This window comes from Ovis canadensis, chromosome 12 (genome assembly GCF_042477335.2).
Source record: "Ovis canadensis isolate MfBH-ARS-UI-01 breed Bighorn chromosome 12, ARS-UI_OviCan_v2, whole genome shotgun sequence".
Taxonomy (NCBI): domain Eukaryota; kingdom Metazoa; phylum Chordata; class Mammalia; order Artiodactyla; family Bovidae; genus Ovis; species Ovis canadensis.
This window is the reverse complement of record NC_091256.1, coordinates 31,051,053-31,067,303: the sequence shown is the minus strand read 5'-3', so window position 1 is coordinate 31,067,303 and position 16,251 is coordinate 31,051,053. Positions and strand designations below refer to the sequence as shown.

Here is a 16,251-nt window from a genome sequence, read left to right as displayed (position 1 = left end):
TTGAATAATATGGAAATTTTATTATTAAGTCTTCCACTCCATGAACATGGGTATCTTTCTATTTATCTGTGTCTTCTTCAATTACATTCATCAAGGCCCTCTCTTCTTTCTTCTTTTCTCTGCCTTATCAGCTTCCCAGCAGAGTCTGCCAATTCTCCAAGCTCCTACTTGGCCTTCTTTGAACCCATCCCATGCCCTGCCGTTAGGTACCATTTTCTGGGCATGTGTGTAGTGCTCCTACTACACATTGAAGAAACTGTCTGTTTCTGTACTCACCCAAAGACCAAGAGCTTCTTGTGGACGGTTCCATGTCAGATTTACCTTGGATGTACGAATGTTAGATTAGAGAAACACTGCTTAGAATACAGTTGGTTTTTAATACATGATTTTAAAAGAATAAATGATAAGAACTCAGCTTTGGGAAGAGTATTGTGAGATCTCAGTTTAAAGTAATTGGCAAAATTTCAATTGGGAGATGCACAGAAGGGATAGAGGAGGTAACTTCATTAGCTCAGGCAATACGCAAGGGAAAACTGAACTTGAGAAATGGCAGCTCGTACTCTGGGCGTGCCAGTTTCCTCATCTACAAAAGAGGGGTTTTAAATAGCATCTGTGTCATAGGATGGTCATGAAGGTATACTGTACTGAGAACTCCACATATGATTACTTTTAAATATTAGCATTGGTCTTGGACAGTGGTGAAGAACACAGCTCTGGGCTCTGTTGCCACGATTGACTCTCAGTTTCGAGAGTTCCTTGCTGGTTGAATCCCAGTAAATTTCCCAATTTCTCCACGCCTCGGTTTTTCATTTTTACAGTGGAAATAATAATAGCATTAAATTCGTAAGTTGCTAGAAGATTTGTATGAATTGATGATTGATGTGATTAGACCTGGCATATAGCAGCATCTTATTAAACATTAATTTAAAACACAAACACACGAGTGGAAAGAAAAATAGTGGAAACAGAATCGACACAAATTTATAGCTAAGTGAAATGCGTGTGTATGGATGTGTGCTTGTTGGCTTGGGAGATGGATGAAGTGGGAGAAAGCATCTGAGATACATTTGGTTTGGGAATGGAGTGACCTTACAGATAAATGATACCTTGAATCAAGATTGGGAGCAGAATAAATTTTTTTTCTTAATTGCTAACTTATTACTTTTTAAATTACAAAAGCTGTACAAATTAGTTGGAAATAAATATACAAAAGCAGTAAGAAATTAAAAACAGAAATTCTCTCCACCCACTCTTGGGGTAATCTCTTTTTGCCTTTCTTCCAGTTTTTCTGGGATATAATTGACATACAGTACTATATAAGTTTAAGGTATACAATAAAATAATTTGATTTATGTACATCATAGTGATCACAATAAGTTTAGTGAGTATCCATCATCTCATGTAGATGCAAAGTTAAATAAATAGAAAAAAAAGTTCTCATATAGATACAAAGTTAAATAAATAGAAAAAAAATTTTTCCTTGTGATGAAAACTCTTAAGAATTTACTCTCTTATCAACATTCATATATGACATATTGTCATTGTTAGTGGTTGCTAAGTCCTGTCTGACTCTTCCAATCCCATGGACTATATAGCCCACCAGGCTCCTCTGTTCATGGGATTTCTAAGGCAAGAATACTGGAGTGAGTTGCCATTTCCTTCTCCAGAGCAGAATAGAATAACTTGGAGCAGTTGGGCCAATATTTAATTCAAGTTTGCATCTGGTCAGTTTGAAATGGTGATGGACATCTAGGCATAAAGAATTTGGGATTTCAGATGTAGAATTTATGATTTAAGAATTATTAGCATGTAAGTATTAAAAATAACAGTACTCAATATTTACTAAAAACTGTGAACTCCATACTAAATATTTTATATGCCTTTTCTTACTTACTGGTCTCAGCATCCCTAAGAGGAAGGTACTATGATCAACTTCCTTTCAGAGATGGGGAAATAGGCCCAGAACTGAGAGGTAACTTCCCCAGTCACCTGAGTAAGTGATGAGCAAGGATTTGATTCCAGGCAGTTTTATTCTGGTGGAGAAGGCAATGGCACCCCACTCCAGTACTCTTGCCTGGAAAATCCCATGGACGGAGGAGCCTGGTAGGCTGCAGTCCGTGGGGTCGTGAAGAGTCAGACACGACTGAGCAACTTCACTTTCACTTTTCACTCTGATGCATTGGAGAAGGAAATGGCAACCCACTCCTGTGTTCTTGCCTGGAGAATCCCAGGGACAGGGGAGCCTGATGGGCTGCCGTCTATGGGGTCGCACGAGAGTCGGACACGACTGAAGTGACTTAGCAGCAGCAGCAGTTTTATTCTGGAGTCTACACACATTAAATCTTTTTTGGACCATCTCCAAGGTGAAGGCAGAAACTAGGAGACTGAGCAAGAGAATATGATGAGAAAGGGGATGTGTCCAGTAGGAATATTTTTGATCTAACCATGCACTTCTTTTATTCCACTTCTTGTTGCCAGTAGTTCCCTCTTTGTAGAATAAAATATTAACAGTAAGAACTCAATAGGTGTTGGGTGAGTGAATGAATAATTGGAGGTTAGGGTTCAGGCTTTGCAGTGAGGGAGACTCTCTGGATGAGGCTGTCCAACTTCGAGGTACTCAAATCCCCATCCCACAAAAGAAAACTGGCTGCATCAGAACCACCTGGGGTGGTTTCTTAAAAACAGACTCAGTTCCCAGCCCTGACCCACTGCAAAGTGAATCGAGGTCAACGTGGCATGCTGTGTCCTGAATCAATGCCTAGGAGATTCGGATGGGACAGCCAGTTTGCTACCCACTACATTGACCAACCAAATTTGCCTGGGATTGAAATGTGATATTTGCGTTACGTAAAGTGCAGCCATAAAGGAATGAGATTGGTTTTCTTGTGTGAATCCTCAAGCAGCTCTGAAGGTGACTTTAAAAGAGGAATTCCCCAAATGTTTAGAGCAGTCACAGGATCACTGAGGTAATTACATCGTCTCCCCAAGTGACTATTTTGTAGGGAAATGCTCATTTGGATTTGCAGTTTCTGGTGTGCTTAATAAATACCAATTTCATTACTAAAAGAGCATCCCTTCATAGATGTGGATAAAACGGAAAACATAGAGGAACAGAGCATTCATCCGGCATTATTACTATGTATTCTTCACTTCTTCGTTGTTCTCTGTGTTTGGAGAGGAATCGGTCAACTGGGTCATTTTCTGAGCTCCGTGGACCAGCATCATCCCTGCTTATATAAGAATTGTTCACGGCACTTTGACCTTTACCAGAGAGCAGCTCTATGTCGATGCCAAGCATTATTATTATATAGTAGAGCCTTTGTGAAATGGTCGGGGAGGGGACCCACTACACCTGTGCAATAAGCTGACTGCCATTAGAACTCTATAGAACATTCCTCAGAGTATGATGTGAGCTGTGGTGACGCTGAATCCGGGCAGTGATTAACATCATTATATCAGGGGTCTCCTGAATTTTTGTATCTTAGCTTGGCCTGGTTTGGAAGATGGAAGAGAATTTCCTGTCCTGATACTGAATACATTAGACCTCTGTGCCATTAATTCATGGCTATCCACAGGTCTAGTAGATTTCACAGATACAGCTGGAAACAGCCACCATATATACTTTATCTCACAGTAGTTACGCAGAAAATGAAAAAGAATCAATTCCAGTTTAACAATCTTTTGGCTTAACTATTTTTTCTGCCCTGCATACAGGTCTAATTGCTTTAATTCTCGTTTTATCTTTGTATAAGGTAGGGATCATATCCACTTCATTAGATCATTGTAAGCGATAACTAGAATTAAAATTGATTTCCTTAGAGGGGCAATATCTGTAGAGAAGCTTCCTTCATTTGAATTCTTCCAGGCATTTTTTTCTTTTTGGACCTTCATTCATTCCTTTAATACATATTTATTGAACATCTACTGTGGGCTAGTGATGCTGGAGATTTCACTGGGAAAAATTAGTGAGAAGATGCCATGTTCCCAAACAGAGGACAAGGCAAACAGTCAAGGAAATAAATGTCAATTACAAGGTATAATAGAAGGCATTAAGGGGTTCAGAGAAAACAGAACAGGAAAAACAGGTGAGGATAGGGAGCAGGCATTGATTTGTTTTTTTAAAAAATTTTAATTTTATTGGGGTACAGTAGATTTACCATGTTGTGTTAGTTTCAGATATATGGCAAAGTGATTCATTATACATATATATATATTCATTCAATTTAGATACTTTTATCATATAGATGTGATACTTTTATCATATCCCAGAGTATTGAGTAGAGTTCCCTGAGCTGTACAGTAGGTCCTTGTTGGTTATCTCTCTTATATGTAGTAGTGTGTGTATGTTCATCTCAAACTCCTGATTTATCCCTCCTCCCCACATTTCCTCTTTGGTAACCATAACTTTGTTTTTGATATCTATCAGTCTCTTTCTATTTTGCAAACAAGTTCATTTGTTTGATCTTTTCTAAAAATTTAGATTCCACATGTGAGTGATAGTATATGATGTTTGTTTTTCTCCGTCTGACTTAGAGGAGAGGATGACACTTCAACAAAATCTTGAGCGAAGTGAGGAAAGCCCGGGCAGCTTTTATGGAATCGCATTCCATGGGGCATTAGTCCTGACAAAGGCTGAGCTTAAAAAGGGTTTTGCTGTTTCATAAGTTTGGAAATAAATTTTAGAGATTTATAATGCTTGTTAACACATTAAATAATTTGAAAAGGCCTGCTGGGAAGAAATCTGTTTAACTCAAACAGGCATGTGTGCTGAGTCGCTTCAATCATGTCTGATTCTTTGCGACCCCATGGACTGTGGCCTGCAAGGCTCCCCTGTCCTTGGGGATTCTCTAGGCAAGAATACTGGAGTGGGTTACCACGCCCTCCTCCAGGGGATCTTCCTCACCCAGGGATCGAACTCTTCCGTATCCTGCACTGGAAGGTGGGTCCTTTACCACTAGCGCCTCCTGGGAAGCTCTGCTGCTGCTGCTGCTGCTGCGTCACTTCAGTCGTGTCCGACTCTGTGCGACCCTATAGATGGCAGCCCACCAGGCTCCCCCACCCTGGGATTCTCCAGGCAAGAACACTGGAGTGGGTTGCCATTTTGAAGCCCTAACAAATATATTTAAGAGTATTTTTCTTTCTCCCTCCTTCCCTTCCTCTATCCCTCCCTCCCCGTCTCGTTCCCTTCCTCCCTTACCTTTCCTAATAAGTCAGAGCAACTGCAATAGGTCTGAACCAACCTTCAAACGTGCAGGCAGCCCTGCATGATCAGTGCTGATGAGCAGCCCTGATGGTCAGTGGAGCTTCTGAGGCTGAGGAGTCCAGGACAAACACCTCCATTCTGGAAACCAGACCTAAATAGGAGACCTCCATCTGCCACTTTGTCTCTGAGCAAAAGAACTTCCCTCATGTTGGGTTTAATCATCTTGAAATTGGGCATCGTAATCATGCCAACTGGGCAGGGTTATTGTGAAGAGGAAATGAAATACAGTGTTAAAGCACTTGCTACATTGTAAAGGCCTACAAATATGAGTGTCCTAGGGGCTGTTTTGTTCACTTTTTTGGATCCTGGGCTGAGTGAGTCTCTGGTCATTCCGTCTGCGGCTCATGTATACAGAGCTGGCCAAAGGAGCATGGCAGAAGGAGTGAGCATTCTGAGAGAGTGGAGAATGGCACCCCTGCACCAGAATTCAAACCCTGGGCCTCATTAGCATCAGGCTCCAATTAGCTAAATTAACTGGTCACAGGCCCATTTCTCCATATGAGCCAGGGTTCCCCCACTTGGGTACACATTGGAATCACTTGGGGGTTTTAAACACATCCTATCACCTGGCTCCCACCCTTGCACATCCTGCATCCTGACTTCTTTACTGCGGGGTGTGTCTTGAAAGTGAAAATGTTAGTTGCTAAGTCGTGTCTGACTCTTTGCAGCCCCATGGACTGGAGCCCACGAGGCTCCTCTGTCCATGGGATTCTCCAGGCAAGAATACTAGAGTGGGTTGCTATTGTCCTCCTCTAGGGGATTTTCCCATCCCAGGGATCGAACCCCAGTCTCTGTCTCTGTGGGCTGATTTTTTTACTATCTGAGCCACTAAGGAAGTCTGAGCATTTAGAAAGCTTCTAAAAGCTTTTCAAATGGTTCCAGTATATGGTAAAGTCTGGGGCTCACTGATTTAAGCTAATCCTTGTGATCTTCTTGTTTTTTAGCAGCCTGGCCAAGAGAAAAGCTTCCAAGTAGATTGTTGTTACAAATCAATGGATCAGATTCTTTTTTTCTTCTGGGAAGGTAAAGAATTAGGAAGGAAGAAAGGCAGCAGCTGGAGGAGGGTGTGCGGGGACAGAGGAGAATTCGCTTTTATCAGCTGCCTATTTGGATAAGGCATATGCCTTCATATGCATTTCATCTTCCTAATAATTCCAATACTTAAATAGTATCCCACTTTAAAGATGCAATCAGTGATCATAAAGAGTTTAAGATATTTCCTAAGGACTTTGAAATAGGACAACAGTCTCGTTTTTCTTGGTCCTTTCCACCACGCCATGACAGCCACTCAACTTTCCTTTAGGATCCCAATGCCTTCTCCCACCCTCTTTTTCCTCTCCTTAGCTTTCTGGTAAAATCTGGTTTGCAGCATTTATTTTCTTTTTTTGGTATTTAAAATGCCATATTTTCTTATTTAAAAAAAATAATCCCAAAGAAAAGATAACATATTTAGACTTGCTAGATCTGGGTATCTGACATGTGAAGGTTCACTCTTCAATTTCTTTATATTTGAAATGTCCCACTAAAAACAAAATTTTAACAAAGAATAAAAGTACATCGATGGCAGATGAAATCCGTGTTATATGTTTTGGAGAGAGGGGCAGTTTTGTATTTTATGTTTTCATATGATTAGGAAGTGACATACTTTATTCCCTTATACTAACTGTACAGTAAAGTAGCTTAATAAACAGTAAATGGAGGAGTTTTCTGAGAGGGACCCCTTCAGGCAAGAATACAGACTGGGTTGCCATTTCCTGCTCCGGGGGATCTTCCTGACCCAGGGATCAAACCTGCGTCTCTCCTGCCTCCTGCACTGGCAGGCGGACTCCTTACCACTAGCGCCGCCAGGGAAGCCCCTCTAGGCACCGCACCTGTGCTCTATAGCTTAGAGCCTCTCAGGAAGGCTGGCCCGGCTGTTTCTATTTCCCAGAAAAGCTCAACACTTCGTGGAATGGGAACAGATGCAGGCAAATGCTCTCCCTTGATACCAGTTAATTCATTGAACATTTATGGAGCACCTATTGTGTACGAGGCTCTAGGGATTAAAAAGAGAGCTAAGACACCTTTAGGGAAGACACTAAAGGCAGTTACAGTTGAGCAGCAAAGACAGACATTGTAACGATAATTGAAGTATGATAAATACCGTCAGAGAAGTGTGTTGATGGAGGTAGAGAAGAAGGCATGATGGACCACGCTAGACTGTCACTCAGAAGGTAGGGGGCTTTCATTTTGGCGTCGAGGTAACTTTTTTTTTTTTGGAATTTATTTATTTTTAATTGAAGGATAATTGCTTTTCCATATTGGCTAGATTTCTGCCATACATCAACGTGAATTAGCCATAGGTGTACATATGTGCCCTCCCTCAGGAACCTCCTTCCCACCTCCCTTTCCCACCCCTCTAGGTTGTTACAGAGCCCCAGTTTGAGTTCCCTGAGTCATACAGCACATTCCCATTGGCTGTTTACATATGGTAGTCTGTATGCTTCTATGAATCATCTCACCCTCTCCTTCCTACCCTCCTCCCGCCCCACCGCCACTGCCTTTATCCATACATCTGCTCTTCAAGGTGACTTTTAAAGTATGTGGTTAGGTTCACTCATGCACCTCTCTGGAGATTACCTAACCACCAATGCTCAAAAACTTCTTCCATGAGGATGGTAGGGAAGTTACTAAAGAGGAAATCCAGGTTGAAAGAAGTTGAATGACTTGCCCAGGGTCGCAAAAGCCATATGAGGAAGAAATTCAACTCCCGCTAGCGTGTTCTGACTCCAAGTTCAGTGTTCTTTCCATGACACCGAGTTTCCTCTGCTGGGTCAGCATCTGGCAGGGCCGCAGAGCTGAGAGCATAGTCGGTGACTCGTAGCATCAGGTGACACCTTGATCATTTTTTCCAGTTGAACCTGGTTGCCAAGGAAAAGTTTCTCCCTTCTGAACCTGGGCAGCAAATATCTCAGATGAAAATACAGCCTTAAAATGAAAGAACTCCAGAAAACCCCAGGTGTAATATTAAAATCTGAAAGTTACTGCCCTATTCAGAAATGTATGGTACAAATACAGGTGTCCACAGATATTTAAAATCCCCAGCAGTCTTTTGCCTTGAGTGTTACATAATTTCATATTTTACAAATTAGGTTTTATTCAAACAAATGCAACTCTATGTCAGATGCTTTTAAGTCCTTTACATTGATAACCACCCCACCCCCCATCTTGATTACCAGCTTAAGTCACTGCCAATTTACTGATGATTCCAAAATAAATTCTCTGGCCACAGATTTTTGTCTAAATCTCTCCTAAGGCTGGTGGAATCTGGCTGTTGCACAAGTCTTTAAGCTTAGTATATCCCAAACCAAATTCATCATTTTCTCAATATTACCTTTATTTGTATCTCTTTAACATCCTATCACTAATTGAGTTGTCCAAGCCAGACAGTAAAGTCTGTTGATTCCAGGTTTCCTGCCAAGTTCCCTCCCATTTCTCTTCCCCACCTCACTGCCACAGTTCTTCCTGCAGCACCCATTCCTTGGCACCTAACGGATGCCATGGATCTTAACTGTACTCCCTGAAACAATGAGTATTTCTCCAAACTAGTCCATCTTTCTTAGTACCCAGAGCAGTGTCCAGCCAGCTGAAATCAAACCAGAGGGCCCTTCTTATTTTAATTCAATATTCATGTCTTTTAAAAAGGGTGGCCCATTTTCTCCATATTCAGTAAAATACTTTGATAATAAATTTCTTTGATGATTGAAGTTTTATTGTGTCTCAAGGCCATCATTCTGAATATTGGTGATTACTATACACTCTCCATGTTGTAGTCAGCATGACATTTGGCTGAAATGGATGTGTTATTCTCTTTTAAGTTCAGTTTTTAAAATAAACTATTCTTACATCAGTGGTTCTTAACCTTTCTGGAGTCATGAACCCTTTGGAGAATGTGATGAAACTTTGGGTCTTCTTTTGAGAGCAGTGCACAGGCCCACGCAGGAACATACCCACATACGTTGCCTACAACTTCAAGACTTCCTTATTCATTAATGGATCATGAAATCTGGGTTGAGGACCTCTGCCTTATATGATATTGTGGTCTTTCATAACAAAGGCATGGAGTGCATTTCTATTTTAAAGAAATTGTCTTATGGACTTGGTCCTAGTTGATAAGTTGCTGTTCTTACTATTTGGACGATATCTTTCAAGTATGGAGTGGATAGGGTCATTGATCTGTATTGTCATTCTGATTATAACCCTAACTAACTGTAGGACTTTGTGATGTCCTATAACTAGCAAGATGTAGTAGAAATCAATTTAGATCCTCAGCCAGAGGACCTAAATTCTTGTCTTTCTATGCTCTACCAAGTTTGTAAAAAATTTTTAGAGACACAACTCTAGTGTAAAATGAGGCACATCTGCCATGATTGTATTTCATTGTATTGGAAGAGTGCTTTCCTTCCTGCCATTTCACTTTATCCTAACAAAGACCTGATGAGAAGTTTGGTGAGTTACAATTTTTCAGTGCATAGGAATAAATAAGGAAAGGAACACAGAGAGAAGCATCTTCCAAATGAATCACATCAGGAAATATATAAGAGGTCCCATTCTGGGTCTGTCTCCCTCCTGTCTTCACCATATACCTGTGCTTTTCAACTGACTTCATGATTTAATTCAGGCTAGCAACACCTGAATCTAAGTCATCAAGGCATAAATGGTTGAACCCATTTACCTCAAAAAAGGTTGTACAACACTCTGATGGTGGTAGAAAGAAAAGTTGTAGGCAAGTATGAATAATGACTAGTAACATTTTGGCTGATATGGTTGGTTACTGGTATAGACAGTTATTAATCATTTTATCTCATATAAAAGGGGCCATCTTGGAAAAGGTACAAAGTTTGAACATATTTTGGTGTATGGATTTTTTTTCTGAGCTACCCTTAACTATACTCAGGAATTAGAAATACAGTTGTTAATTTTACCTGAGCTCCCCAGCATATTTTTGTATTTTCCCAAAATCCAGTCTGAATAGACTGCTTACTTTTCTCCTTGTGCAAGAAGGAAACTGAGGTTGAGAATGATTCAGTCTTTTGCCAGATATCACCCATAGCTGATCAACAGTGGATCCAAGAGAAGATCACAAGGGACTATGGTTCCCCACTTATTTTCCTGTCTTTTAAAGCAAGAAAATCAGTATCTTGACACGTAGAAAGTTAAAAATCCAGCAGAGAAAGGTTCATAAAGGCTAAAAAGTCATAATTAAGTGTATAATTGCCTTACAAATATTACAATTATATATGTGTCCACTCTTTTTCCTCACTCTCATTAGGTTCTACCCCATCAGAATATGTTTCCCCACGGACTTCCCTGGTAGTCCAATGGCTAAGACAATGTGCTCCCAATGCTGGGGGTCCCAGGTTCAATCCCTGGTCAGGAAACTAGATCCCACATGCTACAACTAAGAGTGTCCCTGAGTGTCCATGCTCCAACTAAAGATCCCGAGTGCCACAGTGAGCACCAGGTACAAACAAACAAACAAATTAGTAAATATTTTAAAATATATATATTTAAGCATATGCTTCTCCAATTAAATAGTTTTACCTATGATCTTGCCTGGGCTACCTTCATAGCTCAGTTGGTAAAGAATCCGCCTGCAATGCAGGAGACCCCGGTTCGATTCCTGGGTTGGGAAGATCCCCTGGAGAAGGGAAAGGCTACCCACTCCAGTACTCAGGCCTGGAGAATTCCACAGAGTTGGACACAACTAAGTAACTTTCACTTCACTTGATCTTACTTGTTATTTTCAGGGCCTGTCTGAAATATGGAGAAATAAGCTTGCCTTTTCTCCAGTTAAAAGGATAAAACATGTGCTATGTTAAATGTTTGATGTCTGTCAAATTAAACATTGGCATCTAAGCTCTCCAAAGGGCACTTTTGTGTCAATGAGTGATCAGAAACTGTTTAATGAGAACCAGTTGTTGCACTTGACACTTTGTTAGGCAAGCCAGAAAAGACAGGGAAAAACACTCAAATAACTATAGTCCTGTTACAAAGGAATTGGGAGTGGAGAGTTAAAAGCAAACCCCTGAAATGGTTAAATAACAGTGATGTCATATGTACAAGTGAACACTGTAGAACAGAGAGAGATGATGATCAGTATGCTCAAGAATGGTAAATAATGGTTTTGTGTGCAAAATAAGATTCTGACTTGGACTTGACCAGTCACATTGAATGCTTGGGCAATGACATTGGAGTAAGAGGTAACAGAAGGTGTGCCCCGGGCAGTGGGTGACTAGCCTGACTGCAGGACTCGACAGTTGGGATACAAGTTGAGTAGGTAGGTGAGTAGATAGGCAGAGAGCTTGATAATGGCAGCTCAAGGCACTTGAATGTAAATCCCAACTGTGTAACTTTGGGCAAATTACTTAACTTCTCTGTCCCTCTGTTTCCTTTGGGGATACAATGAGAATACCAATAACCCTTCTCTCACACTGAGGTTGAGAAGATTTAATTAGGTTTATTACTTCTAAACACATGGTTAGAACAGTGCCTTGTATATATTTCATCTACCTTAGTAAGCGCTTTTATGCCCTTTGGTTTGATTGGGACGTTACAAACAGTTGTACAACTTCAATTGTGCCACCAGTTGTAAACTGAACTTGTTACAACAATATCAACTATTATATTTAGGATAAAGCCAGAAAAAAAAGACTTGAAAGTAGTCTGAGAAGTTTGAACTTGAATAAATAAGAGAGACCAGTTCCCCGCCGGAACTGGATTTAGACAAGCTGGGCTTACAAGGGATCTACTCAAACCTCCAGAGAACTTGAGTATGTTTCCTCGATACTGGTTGCTCAAATAGCTCAGCTCTGGGAGAGGAAACTGCTTGGTGACCTGCATGAGCATGTGGGTTGGTGACAAAACAGCACAGAAGGCATTTGTCTGAACAAAAAACTTGAATTTCAAGGGATTAAAGTTAGTCACATTTTGATGGTTCTTTCTCTTGGCAGTGGGTCTTTCAGGGTCTAGTTCTGAGGTTAATAAGTAAACAAGCTGGAGAACCAGGTTGGTAGATGGAATATTAATGAGTCCCTCTTGGATAGTTACTGAAAAGTCACCAGGAGCGTGGAGAGATGATGTCTCCGTAAGAGTTCTGAATAGACTCTGCCTTCTTTAGAATCATCTTTGACCCTGATAACCTCTAAACACGGGACAAAACTACACTGATTCATCCTTTGAGCATTCCAAGAAGACAGATAAGCCAAGCTAGACAGCTATGTCTGATTATTAAGGGTGATGAGATAGAGTTCACTTCTGGAATGTACTAGTCAGGAGTCCTGAGACCCTCCCTAGGTTTACTTTAGTGAGGTTCTGCTCCAATGTAAATGGCCTGGTCTTTGCATAATTACAATGACTTCCCTCTGGAATTTGCTAGTGATTCTTGATTTGTGAGTTGAAATGGAAAAGCCCTAGGAATTGATTTGCTGTTTTCATTAAATGGAGCCAACCTCTCAAATAGGTAAACTGTTTTTGAACCTACAGCAGCTGAAGATTATTTTGGATGAGTTCAAAAGTTTTTCTCAGATTGGGGAGAAAAACTTTTGAATTCATCCAGATTTGACACTCTCCTCCATGCTTAATGTTTTGCAAACTTGACTTCTGCTGTCATCTTTTAGGAATTTGAATCAGTGACTTCACTTATTCATGATGGTGACCAAGGTCAACAAGGGGCTTGGGGGGTGGGGGGTGGAAAAAATCCTAAGCCCATTCTACTACCCCAAATGGGGAATTAGTGATAAAGAAGGGCAAAGTATTTGCCAAACCTCATGCTAGATTTTTATTTTTCAGCAATGCATAGTACTGTAGTGATGAACGTACATGATACTGTGATTAATAGAAGCTATGTAAAACATACCAATGTACAAGTGACGTAAACTACAGATTACAAAAAGACATGCTCTCCGTTTTTCCTGTTATGTAGCCACACCATCTAAAATACATGTTTGCAGAAACAAACACTAAGGAATATTTTTTGAGACCTTCCCTACTGATTCCAGAGAACATAATGAGAGAAGTGATACATACAATGAATGATCAGCAATAATATCCTGGTATAAAAAAAAAAGTTTTCTTGCTGTTGTAGAAGAATTCAAATAAAAGCTAGTTCTCCTTTCTGCCCTTTTAAACTCCCCTTGTGGGTCAGACGTCTGAAAGCACCCCCAAATTTCCGGATGTGTCCAGAGAGCCCCTCAAATAGGGAGCTGGCCCTTTTCTGTCTTTCTCTCTTTTTCTTCCCTGCCCCCCACCCCCAACTCCCCATTTTTAAAGGGCTTTAAGGAACATCTCTGGGAGACAAAAATAGCTCCAGTTGTGAGAGGCCTACACACTGGGAATGCCACTGAGAGATGCAAGTCAGCAAGTGCCAGCCGAGAACAGGAATGTCAGGCCCTGGGTGGATGCTCCTCGCTGTCTGGGTGCCGCTTCTCCGCCTGGGCCCGGTGGGTAGAAGGGAAAATGGTTTTTCAGGGGTGGGCGGTGGGTCCGGATGGTTTGGGGTCTGGCCTTGGAAGGAACGGAGACCCCAGCGTTCGGGGCCGAGGGGCGCTTCTTTCCCCTCCCCCCAAGTTTCCCCAAACGTCTTTTGCCCAGCCGGGGATTGGCGAAGGTCAAAAGGGAGCCGTTGGCACTGAATGTCACCCTGAAGGTAAAATGAAAGACAAAAGATGAACGCATGCTTGCTTTCCGCTCGGCAGCGGCGGCTGCGGCGGTAATAACAGCAGCAGGATTTAAAGGGGAAAAAAACCCCACACACAAAAAAACCCACACGCACAGACACATAAATACACACCCAGAGGCGTCAATTATGCCAACGCAATAATGCAATCAAATCATGACAGTGCCGGGATTTTTTTTTTTTTTTGAGAAATCTAGATATTTATTTTGCAAAAGGGAGAGAGAGAAAGACATGCAAACAGAAACGTGCACATACCACGTAACCACCCGAGGAGAACCTGGCAGCCTCTCTCTTCTTCTGCCAAGTTATCATTGAGAAAACAGACAGGCATCATGACGTCCTGGGTCACAGGGAGTGCGGACCGACGCTACCAAGAGCAAAGGGAGGCGCCCGGGCGCTCCGGCTAGCGGCGGGCGCCCCTCGGCCCCTGGCCGCCCGGCTCGGTGAGTGCACAGCCGCGCGGGACGCGGACCCCGGGACCCAGGCCGGCCCCGCACCCGCGGGGGCCCAGCGGGGGGCCGTGCCCTTGGCCCCGGCGCGCCGGCCGGCACCCCCTCGCCCGCCCGAGGTCGCGGGAGCCCAGTTAAAGGAGGCGTGTGTAAGACGTGCAATGTTCCTGCATGGGGGTTTTGTAGACTTTCCCAGCCAAAGCGACCGGCTTCGGCTTCTTTAAAATCCCCGACGACTCACCTGCTTAGCCTGCTGCAGTTCTGACCCTGCCAAGGTAACTGGTCCAAACCCTTATCATCAACATCTGGAGACAGACATTTGCATCGGGGGCATCCTTGATTTGCAGTCCTGGTGGAAATCTCTATTGCTCCCCCCCTTCCCCCCTTCACTTGTTTAGAGTCTCTCGGAGGAAAAAAAAAAAAAAAAGCAACCCCTCCCTCCATAACACAACCATGAGTACTGTCCCCCTGTCGTAGACTCGCCTTACCATGACTGCAAAACTGTCAGCGCGTGTGTGCTAGAGACACTGATCAATTCTCATTTCCATGAGATTTGTTCTTTAAAACACCTCTCCCATCCCCCTTCCTGGATCGAGACTTCAGGGCTTGGGAAAGTGGCAAAGAGTAAGGGCAGAGTTAGGGCGCCGGGACCGGGGTGGGGGATGAGTCGGGGTGGGGGTCCTAGGGGGCGAGGCGATCGGGGCAGGGGGCCGTTGGGGAGAGGGTGGTGTCCGGAGTTGAGGAGTAGTCGTGGGCTGGAAAGATCCTTCTGGTGCTTGCTGCTGCTGTAGTCCTAGGTGTCTCCTTCCTGTCCTCTACGCCTCACCCTCTGTGTCTCCCCAAAGCGTTCACCTTCCCGTGGGACTCTCTGAAGTTACACGGAGGTCACCGACCGTCATATTAAGTATTTCAAACCACCGACCCCCTTCTAGCCCTGAAGTCTCTCCAATGGATCTGCAGGCTAGACCCCCTCCCCCCACCCCCCAGTGTTCGGTGATGAGAGTCTGAGAGAGACACGCACACAGAGGGCCAAGCTGTCCTCCTCCAGTTACCTTCCCTGACTCCCACCCCACGCCTCGCCCCTTTCAGAATCTTAATGAACATTTCTGGAAAAGTCCGGAAAGGCCTGGAGAAGTCCCTTGCGGTGCCTCGATGTTGTGGAGTGATTCTGTCTGTGTTTATCTCTCGTGCTTGCTCGGGTGATGTTGTGAATTGCCACACCGGGCGGTTTCAAACGGAGGCTTCTTTGCTGTGGGTTGGTGTTGTAGGGCCAAGCACCAGTGGCCTCCCAAGAAGACACGGGCAGACACGGAAAGCACATAATTTTTGCTACTCCAAACCAGAGAGCAATGTTGAAAATAACACCTTTTCTCTCTCTTTAAAAAAAAAAAAAGAAAAAAGAGGAGAAAAGAAAGAAATGCTCAGCATGTGAGTTAAGTGCAGCTGTTAGGGCCACCTATGACTTCCTACTCTTTTCAGAACACTCCTGCTTAATACTTTAAGTCAAGAAGCAAGAGACCTGGGGATGTTTTGAAGTGGTGCGGAGCAGCTGAATGACTTGGTCTAGTTTTGAAGAGAGACTCTCTTTTGTTTCTCACGCTGCCCAAAGTCCAAATAGGGGAGTGTGTTTGGAAAAGGCCCAAATTCAGAAGCAGCAGGCAAGAGAGAAGGGGAAGAAAAGTTCTCCAGGGGAAGGCAGGGGATGTGGTTGGGGAGTGGGTAAGGGGTGTCTGGACTCTTTTTTATTTTTTCCTCTCCAGTAGGTTTGATGTTACCAAAATGAGTTAACCAACCTGAGAAACAGTGTTCTGTCCTTGTAGGGA

General features: G+C 42.9%; 1 protein-coding gene and 1 long non-coding RNA gene across 20 annotated transcripts in view; one reads left to right on the top strand and one right to left on the bottom strand.

Moving 5' to 3' along the window:
• The window catches only part of ESRRG (estrogen related receptor gamma), a 696,316-nt gene that overhangs the window by 41,965 nt on the left and 638,100 nt on the right, over positions 1-16,251 (top strand). For 2 of the 19 annotated variants that reach the window (XM_069544602.1, XM_069544595.1), the window contains exon 1: positions 14,322-14,422. The exons of 11 other annotated variants lie outside the window; for them this stretch is intronic. The gene's annotated coding sequence lies outside the window, so the exon portion shown is untranslated. Of the gene's footprint in view, positions 1-14,292; positions 14,704-16,251 lie in introns of those variants that run through there. 6 more of the 19 variants (XM_069544580.1, XM_069544588.1, XM_069544594.1 and 3 more) reach the window with 6 other exon arrangements.
• Positions 13,059-14,571, bottom strand: LOC138415997 (uncharacterized). The gene is made up of 2 exons (XR_011247473.1): positions 14,235-14,571; positions 13,059-13,943 (listed from the first exon to the last, which is right to left on the bottom strand). It is a non-coding gene; the product is annotated as an uncharacterized lncRNA (long non-coding RNA).